Here is a 23,248-nt window from a genome sequence, read left to right as displayed (position 1 = left end):
GTATAATCTACACCTTGAAGGTGTAGCTACAGAAGAGAGGGTGACCTGGGAATTTTTCTCTGGCTTGAATCATCTTTCTGGGCTCCTTAGCCTTGGGTCAAAGATTCCACCCCTGCAGAGGACCTTGAGCCATAAAACAAGAGGACTAGGGACTGACTCATCCATGTGGGCCTCCTGGGCCTCTGACTTGCTCAAGGAGCTCCAGACCATAGTGGAACAGAGTGCTCCCTCATGGACATACAGAAATACTCTAGAATCTCAGAGAGAAAGAGGGCTGAAGAGGCCCACTAAGGGGGCTAGGAGTCCCTGGGGACACTCAGCTGCCTCCTTGGCCGTTGTTCCTATAGCAAGCCAAGCAGGTTCCTCTGCTCCAAGAATTCTGGAGTAATCCCACCCTTGACTTCAGTTGAGGGCAGGGTCCTGGCCTTTCCAGCCTTCCCAGTCCACCCTTCTCAGTAGCTGAGTGACCAAGGAGTTAGGGAGGAGGAGTGAAATGAACATGATCACTGGCTGCTGATAGAACAGTAATGAGATTAATGGCTCTTAGAGCTCTCTCATTAACAGTGGAAACGGTGTGTCAGAGGCATTTATGGTATTGGTTCTCAAGACATCAGCCCAGTACACACAGAGCTAATCGTATGTCCTGCCTACCTCTGAGCAAAGACCTACCTGCTTCCTTGGAGGAGCACTCTCTCCCATTTTGAAACTTCGTGTATGAGGTTTCATACCTCCTTCATAGCTGAGGAAGAGTAGACGCCAGGGTTTTGATGTGGTTGCTTCTGAGATCTACAGACACAGCACTATGTGGCTGCATTAAATTCCAGAAAGAGCCACAGCCTCCTGGACCTACGTCCCGATCCCATCTCTCCTAGTAACTTCTGTGCGAGCCTGAGCAAGTTGCATGGCCTCTGTGGATATCAGTGTGCTCACCTGTATGTGGAGGGGTCCCGTAGAGCAGTCATCTTCCTTCCTGGAGGACACAGGGGACTCGAGAAATGAAAAACAGGAGCTGGTGTCCAGGAAAGAAATGGACAGTGTGACTGGGAGAGGCATTTCATCAGAGGCCATTAGCCCAGGGCCCCCAGGGGGACTGTCACAGCCTCTGAACTCTGTAAGTTTGTAAAACAATGGATGAGTGAGCATTTTCCAAAATATTTGAGAAGATTCTCAGAGAGGTCTTGGTTCCCCCAAGGTGAACACCCATTGCCAACTTAGGGTGGAAGTAGTCTGTACTTCTGCCACTAGGTTGGGGAGGACGGGCCTCTCTGTTGAGGCAGTGCCCCAGCCCAGCAAACCTGGGCTTTTGTACAGGGCACTGAAGGCGTTTTGCCTCTGTTTCTGGATGAAGCTGTCAGCAAAGAGAGAAGCATGACCAATGGTGGCAGTCATGTGTGACAGAAGATCCAGAAAAGGACAGGTTTCCAAATGAGGTACCTCTGCCTCCTCACCCCTTTATGGGAGTAGAGCTGGTGCCATGTGACCAGGATCTGTCTCTTCATCTCTTTGGGCATGGTTTCCCTGAAATGGATCATCTGCAGTGGGAAACACTGATTGAGTTGGAGGTTTGGAGAACATGGTTCCTCCTGCCTTCTGAGTCCACTTCTGAATGTAGACATGGTGGCACCAGCTTCATTGTCTTGACCTGACTAGGCTTTGGATTGTTTTAATTTGGGTTGTTCAAGGTGCACAGTTGAATGTAGTCAGGGGCCAAGTTACCAGCTTACTAAGAACCAAAAGGCAAAAGCACATGGATCCGAGTAAGAGGCCAGGAGAACTGTGGAGAAAGAAGCAAAGCCATTCAACTGGACAATACAGAAATGAGTAGAGCCAGGGGTGAGAGCTCAAGATATCTTATAAGATCATGTATATGCCTAATCAGTGCCTATCAGTCTAGCCAGCCAGCCAACCAGCTAATTTTTACCTCTTAGAAAAGGGATTTGAAAAGTCTTGACATCTGATCATAAGCCAGTGGTTTGCCACCAATTCAAATCAATTCAAAGTGATTCAATTAATAAACCAAAATTTTATTAATTACCTGTTGTAACATCAATATCTTACCAGGTACAACCATGGTTATATAAGAAATGAAAGGCACAATCCCGATTTTGATGAGCTCTACAGTTAGCTGTTGTCTTGTATAGATATTTCTACACAAGAAATCTCTAGAGGCAACTAGAACTGGGCTGTATATAAATGTGCATATAGAATTCAGTCTATAGTTCAGAGCTCTTTGTTGGTTTTTCCTTCTCTGACTCATGGCTTCTGAGGAATGATAGGATCCAAAGTTCTATCTCTTTAGTTTTCTTCACTTTAAGTCTGAGAACATGAAACAATAACTGCTTTCCTTACAGAAGAAATAACATATAGCTGCAGAGGGAATAAGATGTTTCCTGGTTAGGAAAGAAGGAAAGGAAAGGTGATTGTTTAGAGTTTGCTTTTCCCAGGATACTAAAGAATGTGGTTTCCCTGACTTGCCTCCACCTCGTCCTCCTCACCCCACCCTTTCTATGCCTCTCCCTCTATCTATGTTGACCACATGACTGGGCACCCTCTTCATGAAACTCTTGGCTCTACAGAAAAAAGTATCCCTGATTTATAGCAGATGCCATTTTCTATGGTGTAAATACTTCTACCCTGGTGTTCGCAAACTATCAATAGTTTAACAACTGGATCACAAACTTCCTAAAAATGTAACAATCAGCTATTGTGAGCTGGCAATGGCCACTCTAGCGTACCTCTGTGAGTTGTCTTCTCCTTGTGGAGCTGGTCACCGCTGACCACTTCACAGGACACTGGGCCTATTCCTCATTGACAAAATGGAAGCTTCCATAAAATACCACTTGGACACCCACTGGTCAGTACCCACTGGGAATGGGAAGTTCTGGGAGGAAAATGTAGCTCTGTTTGGAACCTAGTAGTCCAATGTACTTACCAGAGACAGAAGCTAGAAGGTGTGAGAGAGGCTATATGTGTTTGTTTGTTTGAGGTGTTTTCTGTTGTTGTTTTTTAAGACAAGATCTCCATCTGTTGCCCAGGCTGGAGTGCAATGCCATCATCTTGGCTCACTGCAACCTCTGTCTCCTGGGTTTAAGCAATCCTCCTACCTCAGCCTCCTAAGTAGCTGGGACCACAGGCACATGCCACCACACCTGGCTAAATTTTTTTTTAATTAAAAAAAATATATATATTTTTTAAAGTAGAGACGAGCTTCACCATGTTGCCCAAGCTGGTCTTACACTTCTGTACTCAAGTGATCTGCCCACCTCGGCCTCCCAAAGTGTTGGGATTACAAGCATGAGCCACTGCACCCAGCCTGAGTTCTTAAACTTAGGGGGTATGCTCACCTTCCTAAGATGTGCTGTGTGGCGTGGACAGAAGGCTGACTTAGATGACCTCTGGGGATTATTAAGTCTCGTTTTAGAAAAGTGATCATTCTATGAAGTCTTCTGATGGATTAAGAAATGAGAGGTCCTCCGTTTGTGACATGGTATCCCAGTCCCCTTCCCACCTCTATCTCTCAGTCCATTTGGTCTTCCTCATAATCCCCTTTCTCCTCCACAAGAGGTCCAATTACCCCAGCTATGGCTGAAAACATCAGTACTTAGGAGATCAAAATTCACCTGATCCCACCTCCCAAGACATTTTCCACAGTTTTCCGCTCCTCCCCTTCCCATTGAGAATCTTGAAGGACTGAAGTGTGCATATCCATCAATCGGTTAATGGGGACACAGTCTAGAGGACACTGAGTTCTGACACAGTGAGAGCACTGAGAACAGGAAGTAGGGGATGACGTCCAATTCCGCTTATCCAGATGATGCGCTATTCCATTCTGGGCTCTAGCGGGAGCCTGGCAAGCCAGCTGCAAGCCTCTAAGGGGAAATCAACCGGAAATGTCAGTCAGGCAGTGGAGCGGGGCCAGAAAATCAATGCTGAATTTCAGATGTCAGGAGGGCAAGGGAGGGGATAGGAGGATGAAATGAGAGCATTTGTTTGCAATTCTAATATAACAAATCAGCAGATCACTGGGCAAAGTTGCCTAATGAAAATGCTCATTATGGATGTGGGTGGGTGGGAAGAGGAAGGGAAGATGGAAGGTCCAGGCACAGGCCTGTCGAGGAATTCAAAGGTGTGTGTGTCTGCTGCAGCCCTGCTGCAAAGGGGAATGGTGCCAAAGACCAGCTAGCTCTAGGCTGGAATCCCAGATCTACCACTTACTAGTTGTATGGCCTCAAACTCATTACCTTAGCTGTTGACCCTCTATTTCCTCCTCTGTAAAATGGAACCCTTGGGAATTCGGATAGGGTAGGGTTTTTGTGAGGATACAATGAGGTAACATAGTTACCTGGATAGTTGATGCTTGATATAGGGGAAGAGCTACTCTGTTCTTGTTTAAAAGTTGCATCTTAGTGTCTGGTTTATAAAGTTAAGTTTCCCTTCTCTTCGAGGAGGCAGTTCAAAGGCTAAGAGAGATAGAGTCAGAGTTCAGATTTCATGCATTGTCTGGGCAGCTGGGCCATTTGAAAACCTTTACCAGGTTTCTTCTCTGGGCCCCTCCAGTGGAATCCATGAGTTCCACCCTTTTCAAATTCCCCTTTTGATTCCTCTTTTAGCAGTGAGACTTGGGGCAGATAGTTAATGGCACATGGGCTGGATTTCCTCTTGCATAATGGGATGGTGACAGTGCTTGTGCCTAGTTTGTTGGGCTGTGAGGTGACAAAAAGAAGTATAATAGGGTATTTGTTGTTGATATGTTGTTATTAATATTACCTAACCTTTACTGATGGGGATGAAGTGCAGCCTCTGGTCTAAGCATGCTGCATGCAGTTTCTCGTTTAACCATCAACAACTGTAAGGGGTTTGCACTGTTATCTACGTACAGCTCAGGGAGGTTGGGGGTCAGTCTACCTCTTGGGCTCAAGACCATACCTGGCTGTCTTGGTCTTGCCCCACCTTGGGCCTTCCCTTCCTCCATCGGGGATACAGGGCTTGTGTTAACTTGGAGCAGAGCTGACCTGAGCCTACCAGGGAGATGTCAGCTCAACTTTTAGGGCACAGCAAACAACCTCCTTCATCAAGGTCTTGGGAGTTTTTCTCTTTAACTTTGGCCTTCATTTTCCCACCTTATCACATGAGCCTGAGAGGCTGTGTGAGGAGCTAGAATCCCTGATGGGGGACACAGTGAGGGCTGAGCAGAGCCCCCAGAGAGAAGAGCTTCCTGGCACCCTCCGGTCCCATCCCACCCTGCCTTCCATCCACAGGGCGGGGTCAGTGGCATCTCTGGGACTGCTTTTTTGTGTTTCTCACTTTTATTTTTCTGTACAGGGAAGTGAGGTGTTTCAACTGGTCTGGTTGTGGAATGAGGCCAGATCATATATTTGCTTTCAAAGAATTTTGGCGTGAAAAATGCCATTATCTGTCTAGAAGTGAATGTCAAAGTTACATAGGTGTGACCATGATTTGCTCAGATGCAATAAATTCTGGTTCACACCATGGAGACAAGTCTCTTATCTACTGTACCCCATGGCAGTAGGCAACTAGATGTGTTGTGTGAGATGCTTTCGGGGGGAAGATCCACAGGGGCACTGATGATGGTCAGATGAGTGGTTGCCAAGGCAGGGGCACTCATTCTGCTGTGGCAAGGAGAAGGCTTTGAAGACCCCAGAGACAAAAATCAAGATTGTGTGGGGTGTGAGTTGCCCCAGACAAGTCTCTTTGTGTCTGCTCGAGAAATCACATAGAAGGAGGAGCAGGTGGCAGATTGGGAATATTAACCTACACATGGAAGGGTGGATATGGTTAGAACCAATCTTTTTCTTTTTTTTTTTTTTTTGAGACGGAGTCTTGCTCTGTCACCCAGGCTGGAGTGCAGTGGCGCAATCTCGGCTCACTGCAAGCTCCGCCTCCGAGGTTCGCCCCATTCTCCTGCCTCAGCCTCTCCGAGTAGCTGGGACTAGAGGCGCCTGCCACTACACCTGGCTAATTTTTTTGTATTTTTTTAGTAGAGACGGGGTTTCACCATGGTCTCGATCTCCTGACCTCATGATCCGCCCACCTTGGCCTCCCAAAGTGCTGGGATTACACGCGTGAGCCAACACGCCTGGCCGAGAACCAATCTTAAGGGTTTTAACACACCTGACTGTGCTGGTTTTCAGTTTCTCCTGCACGTCCAGAAAAATGATTTTGCATGCATGATCTACTGCCAGTGACCAGCAGAGCACTCAGGTGTGGGGAAAGTGGAGAGGGTGCATGGTTGCACACCCACAGGTTGGCACAGCTTCACACAAACCCCACACACCTTTCCACGCCAACACACACACACCTTAACACAGATGTGCACCAGGCTGCCTGGGGTTACTGGAACTTAGGTCCCTTTACATGTTCATTAGATGACACCTGCCATTCAAGATGCTCAAAGGACAGAACTGGGTCCTCTTTGTCAAGAAAGTAGTTACGTTCAGCCAGGCGCAGTGGCTCACATCTGTAATCCCAGCACTTTGGGAGGTTGAGGCAGGTGGATCACCTGAGGTCAAGCGTTCGAGATCAGCCTGGCCATTGTGGTGAAACCCCATCTCTACTAAGAATACAAAAATTAGCTGGGCATAGTGGCATATGCCTGTAATCCCAGCTACTTGGGAGGCTGAGGGAGGAGAATCGCTTGAACCCAGGAGAAGGAGGTTGCAGTGAGCCGAGAGGGCGCCATTGCACTCCAGCCTGGGAGACAAGACAGAGACTCCTTCTCAAAAAAAGAAGGAGAAAAGTTACTTTCTGACAACAACACCTGAGCCAAAGGGCATCATTAAAATGATGAGAAGGTGAGTATCTGGTTTAATTTCCAAATTTGAAGGACAGGAGTAAGTATGGACTAGAGTTTCGAGACAAAAGACTTTCAGATTCTAGAAAAGGGTATTAATGAAGGCTGAAATTCAGCAAGATAGTGTTCTTAGGTTGGTCTGCAGGTTTTCAATCAGGCTCAGTTTGTAAGCCAGGCATTTTGCGGAGAAAGAACAAAGGCAGGGGGATCCCACCCAGTTCACTGAGGTGGATGTGGCCTTGTTGGACAGTGTTTTAGCACTGAATGACAGCGGGGGAGCCAAAGGAATCCATGGCCCTCCCCTGCTCACTGATGGGATTGGTCTATTATTGTGTTGCTTGGAATGGAAGCACACATTTTTTGAAAAGAAGTTATGCCAGAAATGTTTTAATTTGAGGGAAGTACCAATTTAGAAAATGAAGGGGAACCCTGGAGATGCCACATGTTGGTCTTTGGAAATTTTCTCTGCTGAATCCTTCAATAGCAATATTTTCACTTCTATGTAATAAAGAAAGGATGCAGACGTGAGGTTAATGAAGAGGGAAGTTTCTAAAGGAAGACCAAGTCCAGGGCAATCCAGGGGAACATGGTCATGACCACGTGCAGTGTCGGCTCATCGTCTTTATTTGTATTGACTGAGCACGTGCCAGGAAATGAACAACAGGCAGGGTGGCAGCTGGAATTGACTCTAGAAACATCTGGGAGGAGAGGGCAGAGAGATCACAGTCATGAAACCATCAGTTTCTCGTTTGCACTGAGGAAAGAAAGACTGTACAGAGTATCGGCAGACTTGAGTTCTAGAAAGCAAATTGCCCAGTTGATTTAAACTTCAGGCAGTGCGACTGCTCTCTCTGAAGGCTTGGAACTTTGGAACCAGAAGGAGAGCAGCCCAGAAGCCAGGAAAGCTCCCCCAAAGAGAACAGGGTGCAACAAGGATGGTACTGCTGATTGGATTTGCCTTGGCTGTAGGAACATGGCCACAAAAAGGAAGGAAAGCCTCCGAACATCAGCAAAGGAACATCCTTTAGTTGGGCAAAGCTTCTTGTTCCCCAAGAGAATCTGAGGGAGCTAGGACCCTGAAGACACCAGGAGTGGGAAAAGCATGGAGAGGTCTGGCTATCTGCATGGCTGTACCATGATCTCAGGCTTCGGTTGGTTGGTCTCCTTCGTGATAAAACCAGCAGGAGGGGTGTTCAGATGGAAGCTGGTGTAGCACGGGCTGGGTAAGCAGAGCCGACTCTATTTGTCAGCAACCAATAGGACCCTACTGGTGCCATCCCATCAAATGCCAGCCAGCCTTGGGCACAGTGTCCCGGGGTTTGACCTCTCAGGCCCTGCCAGCCCCAACAACTGATCCCTTTAAGTCTGCTAGATCAGGGCAAGCTAAATCACAGAGACAGAAAAATCAGGGGCCACAAGGTATTGCTGATGCGGGCAGCTTGGTTCCTTGTTTAATGCCTGACACTGTGAGCTCAGGTTGGCCTGGGACTGTTTTTTGTCTTGGTCACTGTTCCACATGTCGTGCTTAGCCCAGGGCCTGGGCACAGAGCACACTTAAGTGGGGAAGTTTGTGGAGGGGGACTTCTCTGTGTGATAACATTTGGGAGGACAAAGGTCAGCAAAAGAAAAAGAACAGAAAGAACCCCATGGAGAAGCAGCAGATTGGAATCTGGAAAGAACACGTAGGTGGTGGGGAAAGTTGCCCGTTCGAGAAAAGTAAGAATCTTGAGGCATTCCCAAGAAAAAAGGGAGTGGAAAGGACATCTGTTAAAACTTCTGAAAGTGGTGTGGGGGTTGGGAGATGCCTCATTTCCATCTTTACAGGCTTCTCTTTCTTGTTTCGGTGCTTGCTGACATCAAGCAGTAACTTCATATGCAACTTATATACAACCCACAGGCTTATCCCAGCTTCTGGCATCAGGGACCTCTGTGGCCCTGACACAAGAATCCAGGCTGGTGACACTCAGCATGTTCCCTTAATCTCCCACTCTTTGTCCCTGACTGATAACTCATTCTCTGCTCTTTCAGATCCGGATCTGTCCTCTCTTTTTGTCTCTGGAGTGCCTGGGTGTCCCTGAAGGCCACGTGTGATCATTAAGGGCTTGGGGCTCCTCCCAGATAGGGTGAGCACATGGTTCTCCAGCCTCAGGAGATCTGTGCCATTGTCTTGCCCCTGCCTCTGATCGACTGGTGACTTGAGGTCAGGAGTGTCACTCTTGCATGTGATTTTGACCGAGCGTTGGTGGCATGCCACTTCACAAAGCAGTTGGCACTCCTTACCCTGAAGGACTTCTCCAAAGTGAAGCCCCAACAGACCTCTGGCCTCATTAAGCTGAGTCTACCTTTGGGATCATCCTTCTCTGATATTCAGTCTTTGCTGGCCTTGGGCAAATCACTCTTTGTGAGACCTTCATTTCCCTGACTGGCAGCCAAGGAATAGGATTATTATTTGACTGAGTAGGTTTTTAAAATGTGTAATGTAAAATAGGTAATGATTTTTAAAAATATAAATATAACGTGAAATGTAAAAAGGCATGAAATAGACTCCAAATGCAGGGTTTAAAAAAGAATTCCATTCATTACTTCCTAAAAACACTGAGCTTAGTGCAATGAGCACATGGAAATGCTAGATCCTATAGCCTTGGGATCTATGGGCAATGTCCTATGCTTTGGAGTGCAACGTGCTCCTAGCTAGGGAACATCAGTGGGGGTTAAGAGCATTTTGTTGTTATTCTCAATTCAATGCAGTGAGCATTTATGGAGGATATATTGTAGTTCAGGCTCTGTGCTGGACACTGCCAACCAGAAAGAACTCACCATGATCTGAGGAAATATCAGCCTCCCCTTACTGGTCAATCTTCCAAAATACTAAAAAGGGAAGCATCTTGTCCAAGATCCCATAACAAGTTCGGTGACAAAGGCGAGTTTAAAAATCACCTACCTATAAAATTTACCTGTTGTTGCAATGCAGGTGTGATGCAGTCACATGGAGTGGGAGCTAGCAGGCAGAGACTAAGAGTTAGGAGACTTCAATTCTAGCTCTATTTCTGATGGGAACTCAGTATGCAAAGTTGTGGTTTACCATTGGGAGGGACCCAGGGTCTACTCTTCCTATATTATATTTGAGGAAGCTGAGTCTTCAATATACTAAGCCTTGGTTTTTTCATATGTAAAATGGAAATAGTAATACTTACTTACTTTGCATGGATTTTAGCAAATAAAATGTGAAAATAACTATCATATTATTTTGGAAAAAGAAGTGCATAGCGGCCTTGACTTTGCTTCTAGAAGCGGATGTTGTCCTGTTCACCAACTTTTTTGCTCTTCATTCCCTTCTCTACCAGGTGCCCAAGTGAAACCTTGTAGATCCCAGCAGGGTTTCTGCCAAGAGAGTCAGATGCAAGTTTTAAAAACATTTTACTTGTGGGCAAAAATCCCATAACAGCAGCTAGGCCTTGACCCCTTCTGGTTGACCCTTTTCACAAATAAGTGTTTGATAATCACCTTTCATGGTAAAATATTTGATTTATTTTATGTCAGTTCTTTGGAGGGCCCTTAAAAAAAAACCACAAAAGCATTTGCTAGCAGCTTTAGGGAAGGGGAGGAAAGAACAGGAAGAATTATGAACACACACCCTTGGAATCGTTATCATATTAAACCTGTGTTCCTTGAGAGTACGGATTTTCTGATATAGTTGGATCTCTTGCCTCTGGACAATGAAATTGCTATCCTCTGCCACAGAATAAATTACCTGTCAGGCTCTTTTAAACAGTTTCAGGATGGTTAGTTTGAAGACAGCAGCCCACGCTGGAGAAGGCAGACGGGGCTGGGTGTGGGGAGAATATACTTTCAAAAGTTGCTGGTTGCGTGTTGTAGTGTTATTTGCTGTGTCATGTTGATGGGGTGTGATTTGACAGCTGCATGTGAGAGGCAGCAACCTCAGAGAATTGAGAAGCACCTTCCAGGTGTTTGTCTGTGCAACATATGTCTGTGCAAGGCAGGGAGAAGGTAAACCAAGGCTCCCTTTTTCAACACAGAGATCCTGGCATTCTCCTGAGGGTTGAAGCTCAAAATTTGTTTTTGTTGCCTCACTTGTGGGGAAATGGGAGAACGTAATTGACCCTATTATGAAGATAAATTTGTGTTTTATGGCAGCATGGCACAAGCCCACACAGATCTCACACACACACACACACACACTCACACATTCACATGCACACATGTGTGCACATGTGAAATAAGGTTTTCCAATAGCCAGAAGCATTTATCCTAATTCCATAAAGCTTTACAAAGTGCCACACTGCTCATTCACCATTGGGAATGTTTGAGGTCAGGAACCAGGTGCTTCTCTCTCTAGTAATGCCCTACTCAGCAGGGCCTAGAGGACCATGGGTGCAGAGGAAACTGTCCTAGGGCCTTTAGGGAAAGGGAAAAGAGAGTAGAAATAATTAGGACCGCAAACTTTGGTTGGTCACCTGTCGTGCGAACCTCTGAGTTCAGGTCTTGCCCCTTGAGTTCAGGTCTTGCCCCCTAAACAAGTGGTTTGCAAATGTTTTGGTTCCAAAAGCTATTTGAGCAGCAGAAAATGCCCCTCCTTCTCCCACAAAGATCCCTACAAAATGTGTCACCCAAGGTGACTGGGAAGGGTAGCTATGCATGGATATACACATTGTATGTGTATATGTGTATGCGTATGCATATATTTGCACATGTGTGTACATGCATGTGTATTTATGGATATATGTGTATTTGTATATCCATGTATACCTGTGTGTATACATGTATGTATAATATGAATCACCAAGTAAATTGCTTGTTCATGTATTCTAAAGTGTAGCTGGCCACACATTCTGAGGGACCAGTTTGCAGATAGCCTGGAATTTTCAGAGACCCCCAGCGATGGCTTCATTGGCTGGGGCGGGACTCTATGGTTGCAGAGCCCAAGCAAGGTGGGCTTGTTGCACCTGTGGGCCATGTGTCTGAAGCTCCAGCACCTGCCAGCTGCACTGCAAGTGTCAGGGCAGCTGAATCTGGCTGAGACTATTTTCTGCTTCTCAATTCCCTCCAGGCCTGAGGAAAAAAAAGAGAACTGCAGTTTGTGAATGATACCAGGGCTGCTGAATGAACCAGGGACTGCTGACGTTCTTGCCAATTGTAAAGCATGTTATACACGGTAATAATTGTAGGTTAGTACTTGCTGCCTGTGATGGAGTTTAAAAGGGACATGACAGTTCATCTCAATGTGGGTTGAAGAATTAATACATCCACATGTTTCATATAAACCTGTGAAAGTCCATTGATGACTTACTGTCTAGCAGTGGGCAGTTGATATGGAATAAATCTTTTTGTTTTGACATGTTGACAATCAGCTATAAGGATGATTGAAAAAAAAAAGCTATTAGACCAAGAACAGAATTGTCAATATTAAGCACATCTAAAACTCCACAGAACTGTAATTTTTAAAAACAGCTGCTGAGGTGTTAATATGTGCAGGGCATTAGGCTAAGCCAGCCTAATTGCCAGCAAGTGGCAAAAATAGAATACTCCCATAGTCTAATATCAAAGTCCTTGCTTTACCATGACACTATGGGATACTTTTAAATATATGTTAGACTAATACTGAGATTATCCAGTTAGAATTATCATCCTATCTTGATATTCAGTGTGTGGTTGAGAAGTTAGCAGTTCCCTGTTTAATTGGGTAATATGAACAATGGCTTTCTTGCAAATAATAATGTTATGTATCTACCTACCATATTTTTGCTATGTCATTTTAGACCTGAGATCATGGGGAACATCAAATAATAATAAACCAAATTAGTGTTTATTGAGCACTTACTACATGCCAGGCCCTATGTCCCGTGCTTTATCATGGATTATGTCATCAAAGCAACCCTATGATAGTTACTGTTATCTACACCTCAAAAATGAGGACACTGAAGCTCTAAGTGGTCATATACTCTAAAGCTGGTATTTTAACCAGAATCTGTGGTCCTAACCACCCTTTAACCCAATTTGTAAACATGCTTTTGGCATGCTGCACGCAAACCCACACACATGCTTATACACCTGTAAATTGTGCTGAGGTTTTCCTGCATAGAGTGTACCAGAGACACACTTCTCAAAAGCTCCATCCTCCCAGAACCACAACCACACACAACCACATGCTGGATGCAGTTCCTGCCCCTCCTCTTGACTTTCCTTCCGGCCTGGCCTCCACGGAACCCATGGGCGTAATCTTGGCTCAAGTTAATTTCACTTTTCACTCCTCCCACCTCTTCACCTCTCTTTCTCAGTGGAGACAGTGTTTTCCACTTAATGTGGAGGGAATCACATGGGCTTGTCAGGCTGCCCTCTGCAATCACATGGCCCTCCTGCTGCTGACAGTCTGCAGTGTGTGTACTCATATTGCTGTGGTCACCACCTCTGGGTTTTGCTGTATCTTCAGGTGGTGTGTATTTAGTGGTCTGGGGCCAACCTGGGGTGGGAGAAACAAAGGAGAGTTTCACTGAAAATAGGAGAGGCTGAAGCGGCCAATGAGAGTGCAACAAGCTAAGGATCTCTTGGTGCGGAGGGTACAGGGCTGGTGGCTTTTTCTGTTTTTTTTTTTTTTTTTTTTTCCTCAGATGCAGCTTCCTTCCATTTGTGATGCCGAGCTTCACATAGTCACATGCTCAACCCCCTAACTCTCACACATACACCCACACATCACCAGTGATTGCAGTTTCATTTGTAAGAATGTGTGTGTCTGTGCACATGCTTGCGTGCAAACATGCACACACACATGTGGTCACATCCCTCCCTGCTAGATTTCTGCCCCTCAGGAGTCAATTTCTTCAGATACTTTAAGGAGTTGCACTTAGGACCACGAGGGGAGGCAGCTGGCACAGGCCTGGACTTTTCAGGGTCTTCCCATGCGCCATGTTCTGACTATTGCACTTCTGATTCTCTTTGAAGAACAAAGTGGATGCCCTGTATTAGTTGGTGTGGCCACTGAATTGGATTCTCTTCTCCAGAGCGTCAGCTTGTAGCCATTTTCATCTGAGGGCTCAGGGAACAAAGGAAAAGAAAATATGAGGATGCTCCCTGGGCATGCTCCTTCCCATCCATGTTTTGGGGCCGAGGTCAACATGGGCATGATCCCTGAGCAAGGCATGCGTATGGGGCGATGGAGCATCTGTCGGGCATTGCCGCAGGAAAGCCCAGTCATATCCAAGTCAGATGGCTCCACATGCTCCTGCAGGGGTGGCATCTGAGATGGCCAATAGTCCAAGTGTCCTGGAGCCCTGAAGCAGCCTGCATTGAGTGGGGTATAGCAGCTGTGAAGCCACTAACAGGGACTGCATCCCAGCTTGAGGGAGGGGCTGGGGATTTTAATAGGTCATTCCTAGCTTGTGGCAAACATCTTTCAGCTTCTCCTTTCCTCTCTCTCGCTCACTGACCTTTTCACTATCTCTGTCCTGTGCTGATTTTGGGTCTTCCTTGTCTCTTGGCTCAGCAGCCATCACTGAAATTCACAGCTCTGATTTTCCATGTAGCAACTTGGAGGAGGGGTATGCATAGGGACTTTTCTTTGCGTTTCTCCAATGATTGGAAATTGAGGGACAGGTCATCTTGCTTTGATTGGGATCTCCCACTGCATTGGTTCCTTCTGCTGTGTTTCCATTTGCAGTGAAGGTGCAGGTGGAGGAAGGGAAATCCTAAGCTGGCTGGCCCTGTCTCATTGCTCATAATCTATGGGGCAAGCCTTCCGCCGCCTGGCTCCAGGATGGCTGGGCGAAGTAATTATCCTGGATAGTGGCATGGTGTTCGTTGCCATGGCCTTACCTCATCACTCCCCGTTTTTCACTCTAGCTGCTTAAAATATAAACCAGACCCGTTGTCCCCGTAGACGGACTCCCTTCAGAGTGGGACGGAGTGTGCAGCGTGTCATATGTCATCTGATTTGCAGCGTGTTTGGGTTATTGCCAGATGAATACAGGAAGAAGGAGAGTGCAGCCTGGAGTGTGCAGGGAGATGTGTGGCTTTCCAGGGACAGAGTCTCCAGGCTGACACCTGACCCAGCAGGTGAGTTTGACAAGTTGCCAGCCTCTGAGGTCTCATATGTGGATTGGAAGAAAACCTAGGAGTCACCCATCATTTTCTGGGAACTTGAGAAGTCTGTGGGGAGCAGGGGTGGGGGGTGTCCCTCAGCCAGAAACCTCTAATTTAGAGAATATTAGTACAGTTGTTCTCTCTATCCCAACAATTTGCTGAGAAATTGTTGGAAGCTGCTGGTACCTACTGGCTGGGTGCTTACCCTGGCCTTTGCCTCACAGGGGTTATCCTTGGACTACAAAGCTTAGAGCTTTGTAGGGGGAGAGAAGAGAGGAAGCGGGCACTCCAATGTGTAGGAAGGGGAAGGGAGATGGGCTCAGTGGACGTGCTGTGGATGGTCACGCTCACCTGCTGGCTGCAGCCTGCCATGCATCACGTGGGTGCTCAGAGGCTCACCAACACAAAGGCAAGTGTCACCGGACACAGGTGGCCCCGGCAAACATCCACAGACAACCCCCCAGATGTCTGGCTGCATCTCTGACTCCTTCCTTTCACTTTCCACTTTCTTCAACACTCCTCATTGTTCTTTCTCACCTCCCCTGTGAGCCTCACCCCTCCTTTGCCCCCTGTTCTCTTTGTAGATTGGGATGGTCGGAGGATGGTGGTGGTCCTGCAGGCTGCTTGGGAGCCCCCTGGCTGGGGGCCATTTCTGGGTCTGCAGGCTCCATCCACGGGGCTGATTAGAACAGGCTGCAGTCTGAGCAACTGTATTAAGGAGTGGTTGTCATGGAAACAGGGCTCTTGATGTTGTCTAGATTCCAGAATCTCTCCCCTCTCCCCACCTTGGTTATTTTCTTTCTTCCCTTGTTTTTTCCCTGGGGGATGTGGGTACATTTTCAGTAGGAGTTTGTGGACCCGCAGCTGACACTGAAGACTGCAGATCTCAGCCGGCTCCATGATGCCACCATTCTAAATGAGGATATGGGTCTGTGTGGCCAGGAAGCCCGAGGCAAGGCACACGTACTTCCTGCCCGAGTCCTAGAGATATAGGCTGATGTGTCCAGATGCCAGAAGCACAGACTGATGCCCCAACAAGTGTCATGTGTAAAGAAGGGCTGGGGAGAGATGGAACAGACTGGGAACTTGGATCTCAGCCCTGTCTCTTCCCAGGGTGGCCCCAGAACAGAGACCTGGAAAGAAGTGTTGAGCCTCTGGACTTGGGTTCCTCATCCTGGGTGAAACATTAGAGTGGGGACTTTGGTAAATCCACAACAAGGCTAGTGTTTCGTCCATACAAGAGACTAATCCTCTAACTCTCTACACCTGTACCCATCAAGGCCGTGCCAGCTTATGCAGCTGAAGGTGGTCAGAGCAAAGTGGAGCTCACCGTTCCACACTTAGGATAACATCATTCATGGGCTGTGTGCCTCGGTGTCCCCAAATGAGGCAAAATGGGGTTCATATTCTTTCATCTGACTACATTCATCCCAAGGATGTTATGTGGCTAAAAAGAGATAGCAGATGGCAAGCTCCTTGGAAAGAAGCAAGTATTATACAAAGAAAGAAATAGTTGTAGTCAGGAATCTACTTTAAGATAGACTTGAAACAGCATGACTTAAGAAAAGCCACAAACTGATTTGTGTCTTGAGGGAATCTGAACTTCTAAGTCTGAATTTTGCTAAACATCGGGGAGAGACAGTATAGCATGCACAGAGTGTTCAACTACCTCTCTGCCCTCCTTGCCTCCCACCCTGGGCAGTTGGGACAGGCGTGGCAGAGATGCCAACCAAGATGGATAAGGTGAGCTGGGCCCCAGGGACAGCAATGTGGGTACACTATGGTGGCCAGAAAACCATGGAACCGGGAGCTGGATGCACACTGTGTCCAAAAGAGAGCTTGGAAAGCCAGCACCGGAGTGCTAAATCTGATGCCAGTGAGGGCACTGGGGAGAGAGAAGGAGAGACAAAAGCAAAGTGTCAGAAACTGAGGAACGGAAAGGAAGGGCAACCGAAGGCGGGAAGCGTCCTTGGAGTCAGGCAAGGCTGCCCAGTGGTGGGCAGACCAGCCTGGTTTCAAGGCCCAGCTTGGAGCAGTTGCATAGTAATGGCACCTAGGAGGTGCTGAACATGCTTTCACTGACGGGCTGACACTGGTTCATCCATCTCTAGGGACTGGGATCATCGACTTTTCCTTCTGTGAATCCTTAGCCTGGTGTTAGCATGTCAGGCACTTTTGTTTCTAATTTCCCTCCTTTGCCTACTCAACTGAATGGAATGAGGGTATGGAGGGAATTTTCCTATATGGTGATTCTTTCCAGAATCCCGAGAGGTGCCGATGAGGTTAGGAAGTCAGGGCTGATCTGAGTCCTTTGATCTCCTTGCTCAGGAGGTCGCGGGTATCACAGGTATCACAGGTCAGGTCTTCTGTTTGGGGCCTCTCCTTCTAAGTGGTAAATTGTGCAGCTCTCTAAGTAGGAAATGATAAAAGATAAGATGGTGTCCAGCTGGTTCTCTTTTCTGAGAAGAGAGAGGAAGCTTCATGCACAAGCCAGCTACTCTCTTCCTTTCAGTGGTGTTTCTGCTGTCACCAAAGGGAAATGAACGCTGAGCACAAACCTCAGAAAAACACCCTATTTTAGAACAGTTCTGCTGTGGCCGTGGCCACATGTTTTCTCTTGCAGTTGTGTTTCATTGAGTGTCTTTTTACCTCCAGCCGCCTGTGTTTGGCACTCATGAGCAAGGGTGGCACTGAAGCCTTTGCTGGGTGTGTAGGGTAGAAGGCTTCCTGTCCACTTCAGGGACCCCCAAAGCATGTTTTTGGTATTGCTTTGTTACTATGACAAAAGGTGACATTGAACCAGTGGCTGTAGGAAAAGGTAACGTCACAGAGTTGTCAAAAGCGGTGAGTGATCTCAGAGTCAAAAATATTGATTTTTCCCCCCAAGTTTTACTCTAGTAAGGAAACATTTATAGAATTTAGGAAATTAAATATAGCTCCTAAGTTTTCCAACCCAGTCAAGTGCTTTAATCTAGTCATTTTTGTTGGCCCTGTTGCCCATTTGGTGTGGATATCAACCGGAACTAGACAGAAACATCATATGTGTAAGAACCACTGTAATGCACAATGTAAGTATAATGAGAAACACTTACAATGGTGGGATGGTAATGCATACAAGAGACATGATAGCTCCAACAGTGTACTGTACTTGTTTGCAGAGATGCTGTGGGAAAAAAATGCTAAAAGGGACTCGAAAGGCCTAGGAGTTTACGCAATGTCATTTCTAGTGGTATGTTTCTGGAAAGATCCTTTACTTTTTGGGGTTTTGTCTATACGATAAATGAACCTACTTTAGAGGGATGTTGTAAAAATTAGATGAGAGAATAAAAGTGAATGCACTATCTAAATGCAAACTGCTTTTGACAATACTGTTTTCTTATGAGACGTTCCCACAGCCTCCTTCTTACCCATTCCCTCAGTTTTTCCATCTGTTAAATAGTCCTTCCCCACACCCCATCAACAAGCAGACCTCCTCCCCTTCTCTCCCTTACGTTAGTGAAGAAAGAATAATAGATGTGAAAATCTTTGAGTTCCTTGAAACCAAGGAGTGGGATAAATACCCTATATTGATTATGATGATTATATCTGGGACTAGAAAAATATGATTGCCTGGTTGCCAATAGCAACCAGATGGCAATGCAGGAGTAGGAAGTTGAGTTGTGTTGTGTGGAGAGCTTCCCTGAGCACAGAAACACATTTATTTTCTTCCTTTTCTCAAATCCCCATTCCTGCTCTCTTGGGCTGGTATTCTTGCTTTTGGGAGACTGGTCACTCATAAATGGGATTCGAAGGGAGTTACCGAGAGGACTAACTAAAGGCTTCTTAGGGAATGCCATGAGTGACTGGTGAGACTTCCGTCATCAGTTCTGGTCCCCCGTTAGATGCAGGGATGGGATATCCAGCTTCTTGGAGTGAGGAGGGTGGGCTGTAATTGGACCAGGGAAGAGAAGAGACTACTATTGTGGAGAAACACAGAACCCCCACGCAAAGGAAGACAGAGGAGCCATCTAAAAAGGTGTGGGGGAGAGCTCATGACAGAGGCCACCGGTAGGCAGTATGGGGAGGCTCTGAGCCTGGTTAAAACCACTTCCACCTAAGCAGAAACCAAGGTCTCAGGCAGGCATCGATTATGAGAGGTGAGGTCCCGTCCTCGTCTCAGGTGTGAGCAACCGTGTCTCCAAATTCCAGATTCCTCTGTAGCACTGGGCTACAGTCTGTGCTGAACACACATTATCTCACGTACCCTTATTTAACTGATGTCCTTATTTACGTAGTCACATGGCCAGGGAGCGCCGAGGCCAAGAACGGAGCTCATGGCTGCCTGGATGCAGGGCCTGTGCTCTCTCTGCCAAGATGCTGATCATGTTCCTAGCAGGTCAGAGGCCTAAATCTTGAGCATGAGGGTTCCCAAAAGGGACCCCTCTTGCAGGTCAGACGTCTTGCAGGTCAGAGGTCTTGGCTTGAATGCTGTGACACTCCAGCGTTCTAAGAAAGAAGGCATTTAACTTCTGAGTCAGGTCTTCCCCCTCCCTTCCTCCTTCCCTCTCACAGTGTTGGGGCTATGAGTTTTCTGTTGAGCACATTGACTTGCCTGATAAAGGTCCCCACGTGGGACTGCACATTTCTGGTTGTTGGTTTTCACTAGCTGGCTGAGGCGTGATGAGGAGGGTGTATGTCAGCCTCCTGAGGATATGGTGTGTGCCTCACCACCCAGGATTGGGAGGGGGAGAGGGGAGGTGGGGGGTGACTGTGGACTGTGGTCAGCTATCCTTCCACCTCTCTGGCAAAAACAAGCTTCTCTGGCCCAAATGGGACTCCTGGCCAATGGACAGAATTTGACCGGGATTAGCACATTTCTATTGAGAATTTGCTCCGTGCAGGGCACGAGGGTAAGCACTTCACATGTTTAACCGCATCATCTCAGCTTCACACGGACCCTGTGAGATGATGACTCCATTTTATTGCCTCAGTTTTACAGATGGGGAAACTGGGTTCCAGAAAGGACTGATCATTTCTGGGGAGTAAGTGCTGGAGTTGGACTTGAGCCCAGTTTATCTGACTCCCAGGTCTACACTCATAACCACGAATCACTTTACAAGTCCCACCTCCTCCCACTGGCCCACAGCCACTCTTCTGCTTCACCCAGTGGTGTGGCCGAGGCTGCTGCTCCTGTCCTAGTTTAGGGTTTCTTTAAAGGGACTCCTTGCTTATCCAGTCCTTATGTACTCTGCCACCATGTTCTCTTTCCTAATCTCATTGCCACCCAACCATCTTTGCTCAGAAGATTCGATGCCTCCTACCACCTACAGATGTTTAAACTCCTTTGCCTGACTTTCTTGGCCCTCAACAATCTAGAAACAGCTTAACTCTGGATTGTTAGCACTCAAGCCATTATTCCTCAAGAGGCATGAAGACTGCAACCTCAGCTATCCATGTTCTTATAGACACCATCATGCCTTGCTAGTTGTTCTTTCTGGCTGGAATTTTTCTCTCCTGTTTCTCTATGCCCCAACTGTGCATACCCTAATCCGACTCATCTTGTCAGGCTTAGCTCAACTGCCCCCTCTGTCATTGGCACTTTCTTGGCTTCCTCAGCTAGACCTAATTCTTCCTCCTCTCTGCTTGCATAGGATTTGATCTGCCTTGTGCTACTTAACCATTTCCATCTTGCACATTGATTTACTAATTCACTCAGCATTTCCTGAGCTTCTCCTGTGTGCCTCATGCGGTGCTGGGTGCTGGGTGCAGAAGAGGAGTAATGTCCCTGCTGTCAGGGTACTAACCGCATAGAGACTTGGTGTCTGATATCCTGTGCCTGATTTTCCTCTGGCATGATGCCAGAATAGGCATTCACTCAATATGCTGGTTTTGAATGAATGAAGATACTTGGTACTCCCTGTTGCTAAACGGAGAGGCAGTAGGAGAAGACAGTGGTAAGTTGGGTTGTGCTGCATAGAAACTCAGGATGTTGGTCTCTTATTTCCTTATATGCCACAAATACCCCCTGCATAGAGAGGGGCAGATTGAGACACAATTCCTCTTCCATATTCTTCTGGGGAGGGATTGTTTGCCCATCTAGGGAAAGCTGTCATCCAGCTGCCCACCCTGCTCCTGGGGACTGGGTTCTCACAGACATCAGAGGTGTCTTGAGCAAACCTCATAGGATGATTTCCTGAGGGCTTCCATGGTTGGTAATATCCTGGCCTACCACGGCAATGTGACCTAGCAAAGACTGACCATCAAGCCTTGTTCTAAATACCATGCTGGGTTTATGGAGTCAAGGAATGGTTAAACTCTGAGTGTGGAATAATCAGAGAAGCACAAAGTCTTCTGGCAACATCTTAGAGCAACAGTCAGCAAAGTCCAACCCATGGGCTGGATCTTGTTTGCCACTTGTTTTTATAGCTCACAAGTGAAGAATTTTTGTGTTTTGAAATGGTTGAAAAAAATCAAAAGAAGAACAATATATCATGGCATGTGAAAATAATATGAAATTCAAGTTACAGTGTCTGCAAATACAGTTTTGCTAGGACACAGCCATGCCTACCTGTTTACATATTGTCTGTGCCTGTTTTCATGGTGTGATGGCAAAGCTGAGTTGTTGCTACGGAGATTGCATGGCCCATAAAACTGAAACTATTTCTTATCTGACCCTTCCTGGGAAAAGTTTGCCCACCTTTACTCTAGAGGGCAAAGTTCTTCCTATACCCATCCATTTTGGTCAAGAAGGTAGAATTTCCCAGCTGTCCAGTGGGTGGGACCAGTGAACTGTAACCCAGGGACCAAAGGCAGAAGTTAAGGAGCCTGCACATGGACAAAGTGTTGGCCTGGGGCTTGGAGTCCTGAGTTCTGTTGGTTTGGGGCAAGACCTTTTCTCTCTTGGTCTTTCTCATCTTGACAATGAGAAGTTTGGTCTGCATGATCTTGAAGGGGGACATGGTTCTCTAGTCTACATGGCTATTCCACAGAGGGGTCTGCATTGCATGAGGACTTTCTGAGCCATCCTTTGAGGCCCTGAGCTGGAGGCAGCCCCCAGCTGACCAACCAGCAGGCAGACACAGGAGTGCCTTTGTCCTCCCCACTCTCCTTCAGGGTCTCAGCCCTTGCACCCCAAAAGCTTTCCAGAAGTACCATCTTTTCCTCACATTGGTCCCTGTTTGGACTCAGTTCAGCCTTTTTTTTTTTCCCTGAAGTGCCTGAGATCTAGGAGAACTGTAATTATGTAATTCTTCCTCGTTATCTTTTCTAATTGTTCTCAGAGCTGTTTCCTAAACTGATTGGAAACAATTGCAGACAGGGAATGGAGTGGGAGGTAGGCGAGGACCTGGCTGCTGGCCAGAGCTTGGCCATCTGATGGAGGCATCGTCTTGGCAGTGGTCGCAAGGACCGGGACAGAGGGGACGACCAGGAGCCAGGCTGCCCCTCACGGTTCCTGTGTCTGAGCAGCAGGGGTAGCAAGAAGGAAACACTCACTGAGGTGTTGGAAGCTTCGGTTTAATCACCCCAAAATAATAAATCTCCCTCCTGCTCTCGGGCCCTAGAGACCCAGCTGTTTTCCCTTTCTCTGCTGACGCTGGTAGAGCTCCCTGGGGATTGCGCCAGGGGCCAACAGGGAGCAAGGTCCTCGCCTCCTGGCATCGGATTGCTTGTGCTGTCTTAACAGAACAAAAATTGCAACTCTTGAGCCATCCATCACCCCCAGAAAGCTAGGGAGAGCCAGATGGGGAGAACATAGGGACTTCCCACAGATTTGAGCCTGAGGGAGTAGAATGGGGTCCCTGCTATGAGATCTTTGGGAAAGCATCAAAGGTGCTGGCTCTTTGGGCCAGAGCCCCAGGAAAGGGACCTTGCTGGGATGTCCTCTCTGTTAGGAATTTGTCCCCTCACTGCATGGTTCTCTGGTGGGGGCAGGCAGAAGGCACCTCTTGCAGGGCACTTGGGGTACATGGGGCCTCCCATGTCACCTGGAGGCTTTCCTGCAGTGTCCCTTGGTTTCCCTGTCTGTGCCGATGTCCTCCCCTCCCTCATGCCTCTTCTCACCTACTTTGCAGAAGCATATGGGTTTTCTAGCAGGGGGAGAGGAGAGGGGATGTGGAGGGGATGCCGACCTTGCCTGTTGTGCACAGTTCTCCCTGCACGTCCACACCGTCTCTTTAACATTCCCAACAACCCCCCAAGGCGTGGAGACGGTCACTTCCATTTTCCTTTTGCAAAAACATTTGCAAAGGAAGGATCACGTTGGATTCTGCAAGCGTGTATGAAGCACGTAGTGCATGATGGGTTCTAGAGAAGGCATTGGGCAGGAGAATGGAGTAAGACAGAGCCCCTTCCCAAGAACCAGAC

At 47.2% G+C, this 23,248-nt stretch overlaps 1 protein-coding gene and 1 long non-coding RNA gene across 4 annotated transcripts in view; one reads left to right on the top strand and one right to left on the bottom strand.

Annotated features, from left to right (window-relative positions):
- Window positions 1–23,248, top strand: part of PLXNA4 (plexin A4) — a 457,179-nt gene that overhangs the window by 128,560 nt on the left and 305,371 nt on the right. The window lies entirely within an intron of this gene.
- Window positions 13,522–15,593, bottom strand: LOC129485020 (uncharacterized). Its single transcript, XR_008658596.2, has 2 exons — window positions 15,257–15,593; window positions 13,522–13,859 (listed from the first exon to the last, which is right to left on the bottom strand). It is a non-coding gene; the product is annotated as an uncharacterized lncRNA (long non-coding RNA).

The sequence above is a fragment of the Symphalangus syndactylus genome, chromosome 6 (assembly GCF_028878055.3).
Source record: "Symphalangus syndactylus isolate Jambi chromosome 6, NHGRI_mSymSyn1-v2.1_pri, whole genome shotgun sequence".
In the NCBI taxonomy this organism is placed as follows: Eukaryota; Metazoa; Chordata; class Mammalia; order Primates; family Hylobatidae; genus Symphalangus; species Symphalangus syndactylus.
The sequence above is the reverse complement of the archived record's forward strand: the minus strand, read 5'-3'. Positions and strand labels throughout refer to the sequence as shown.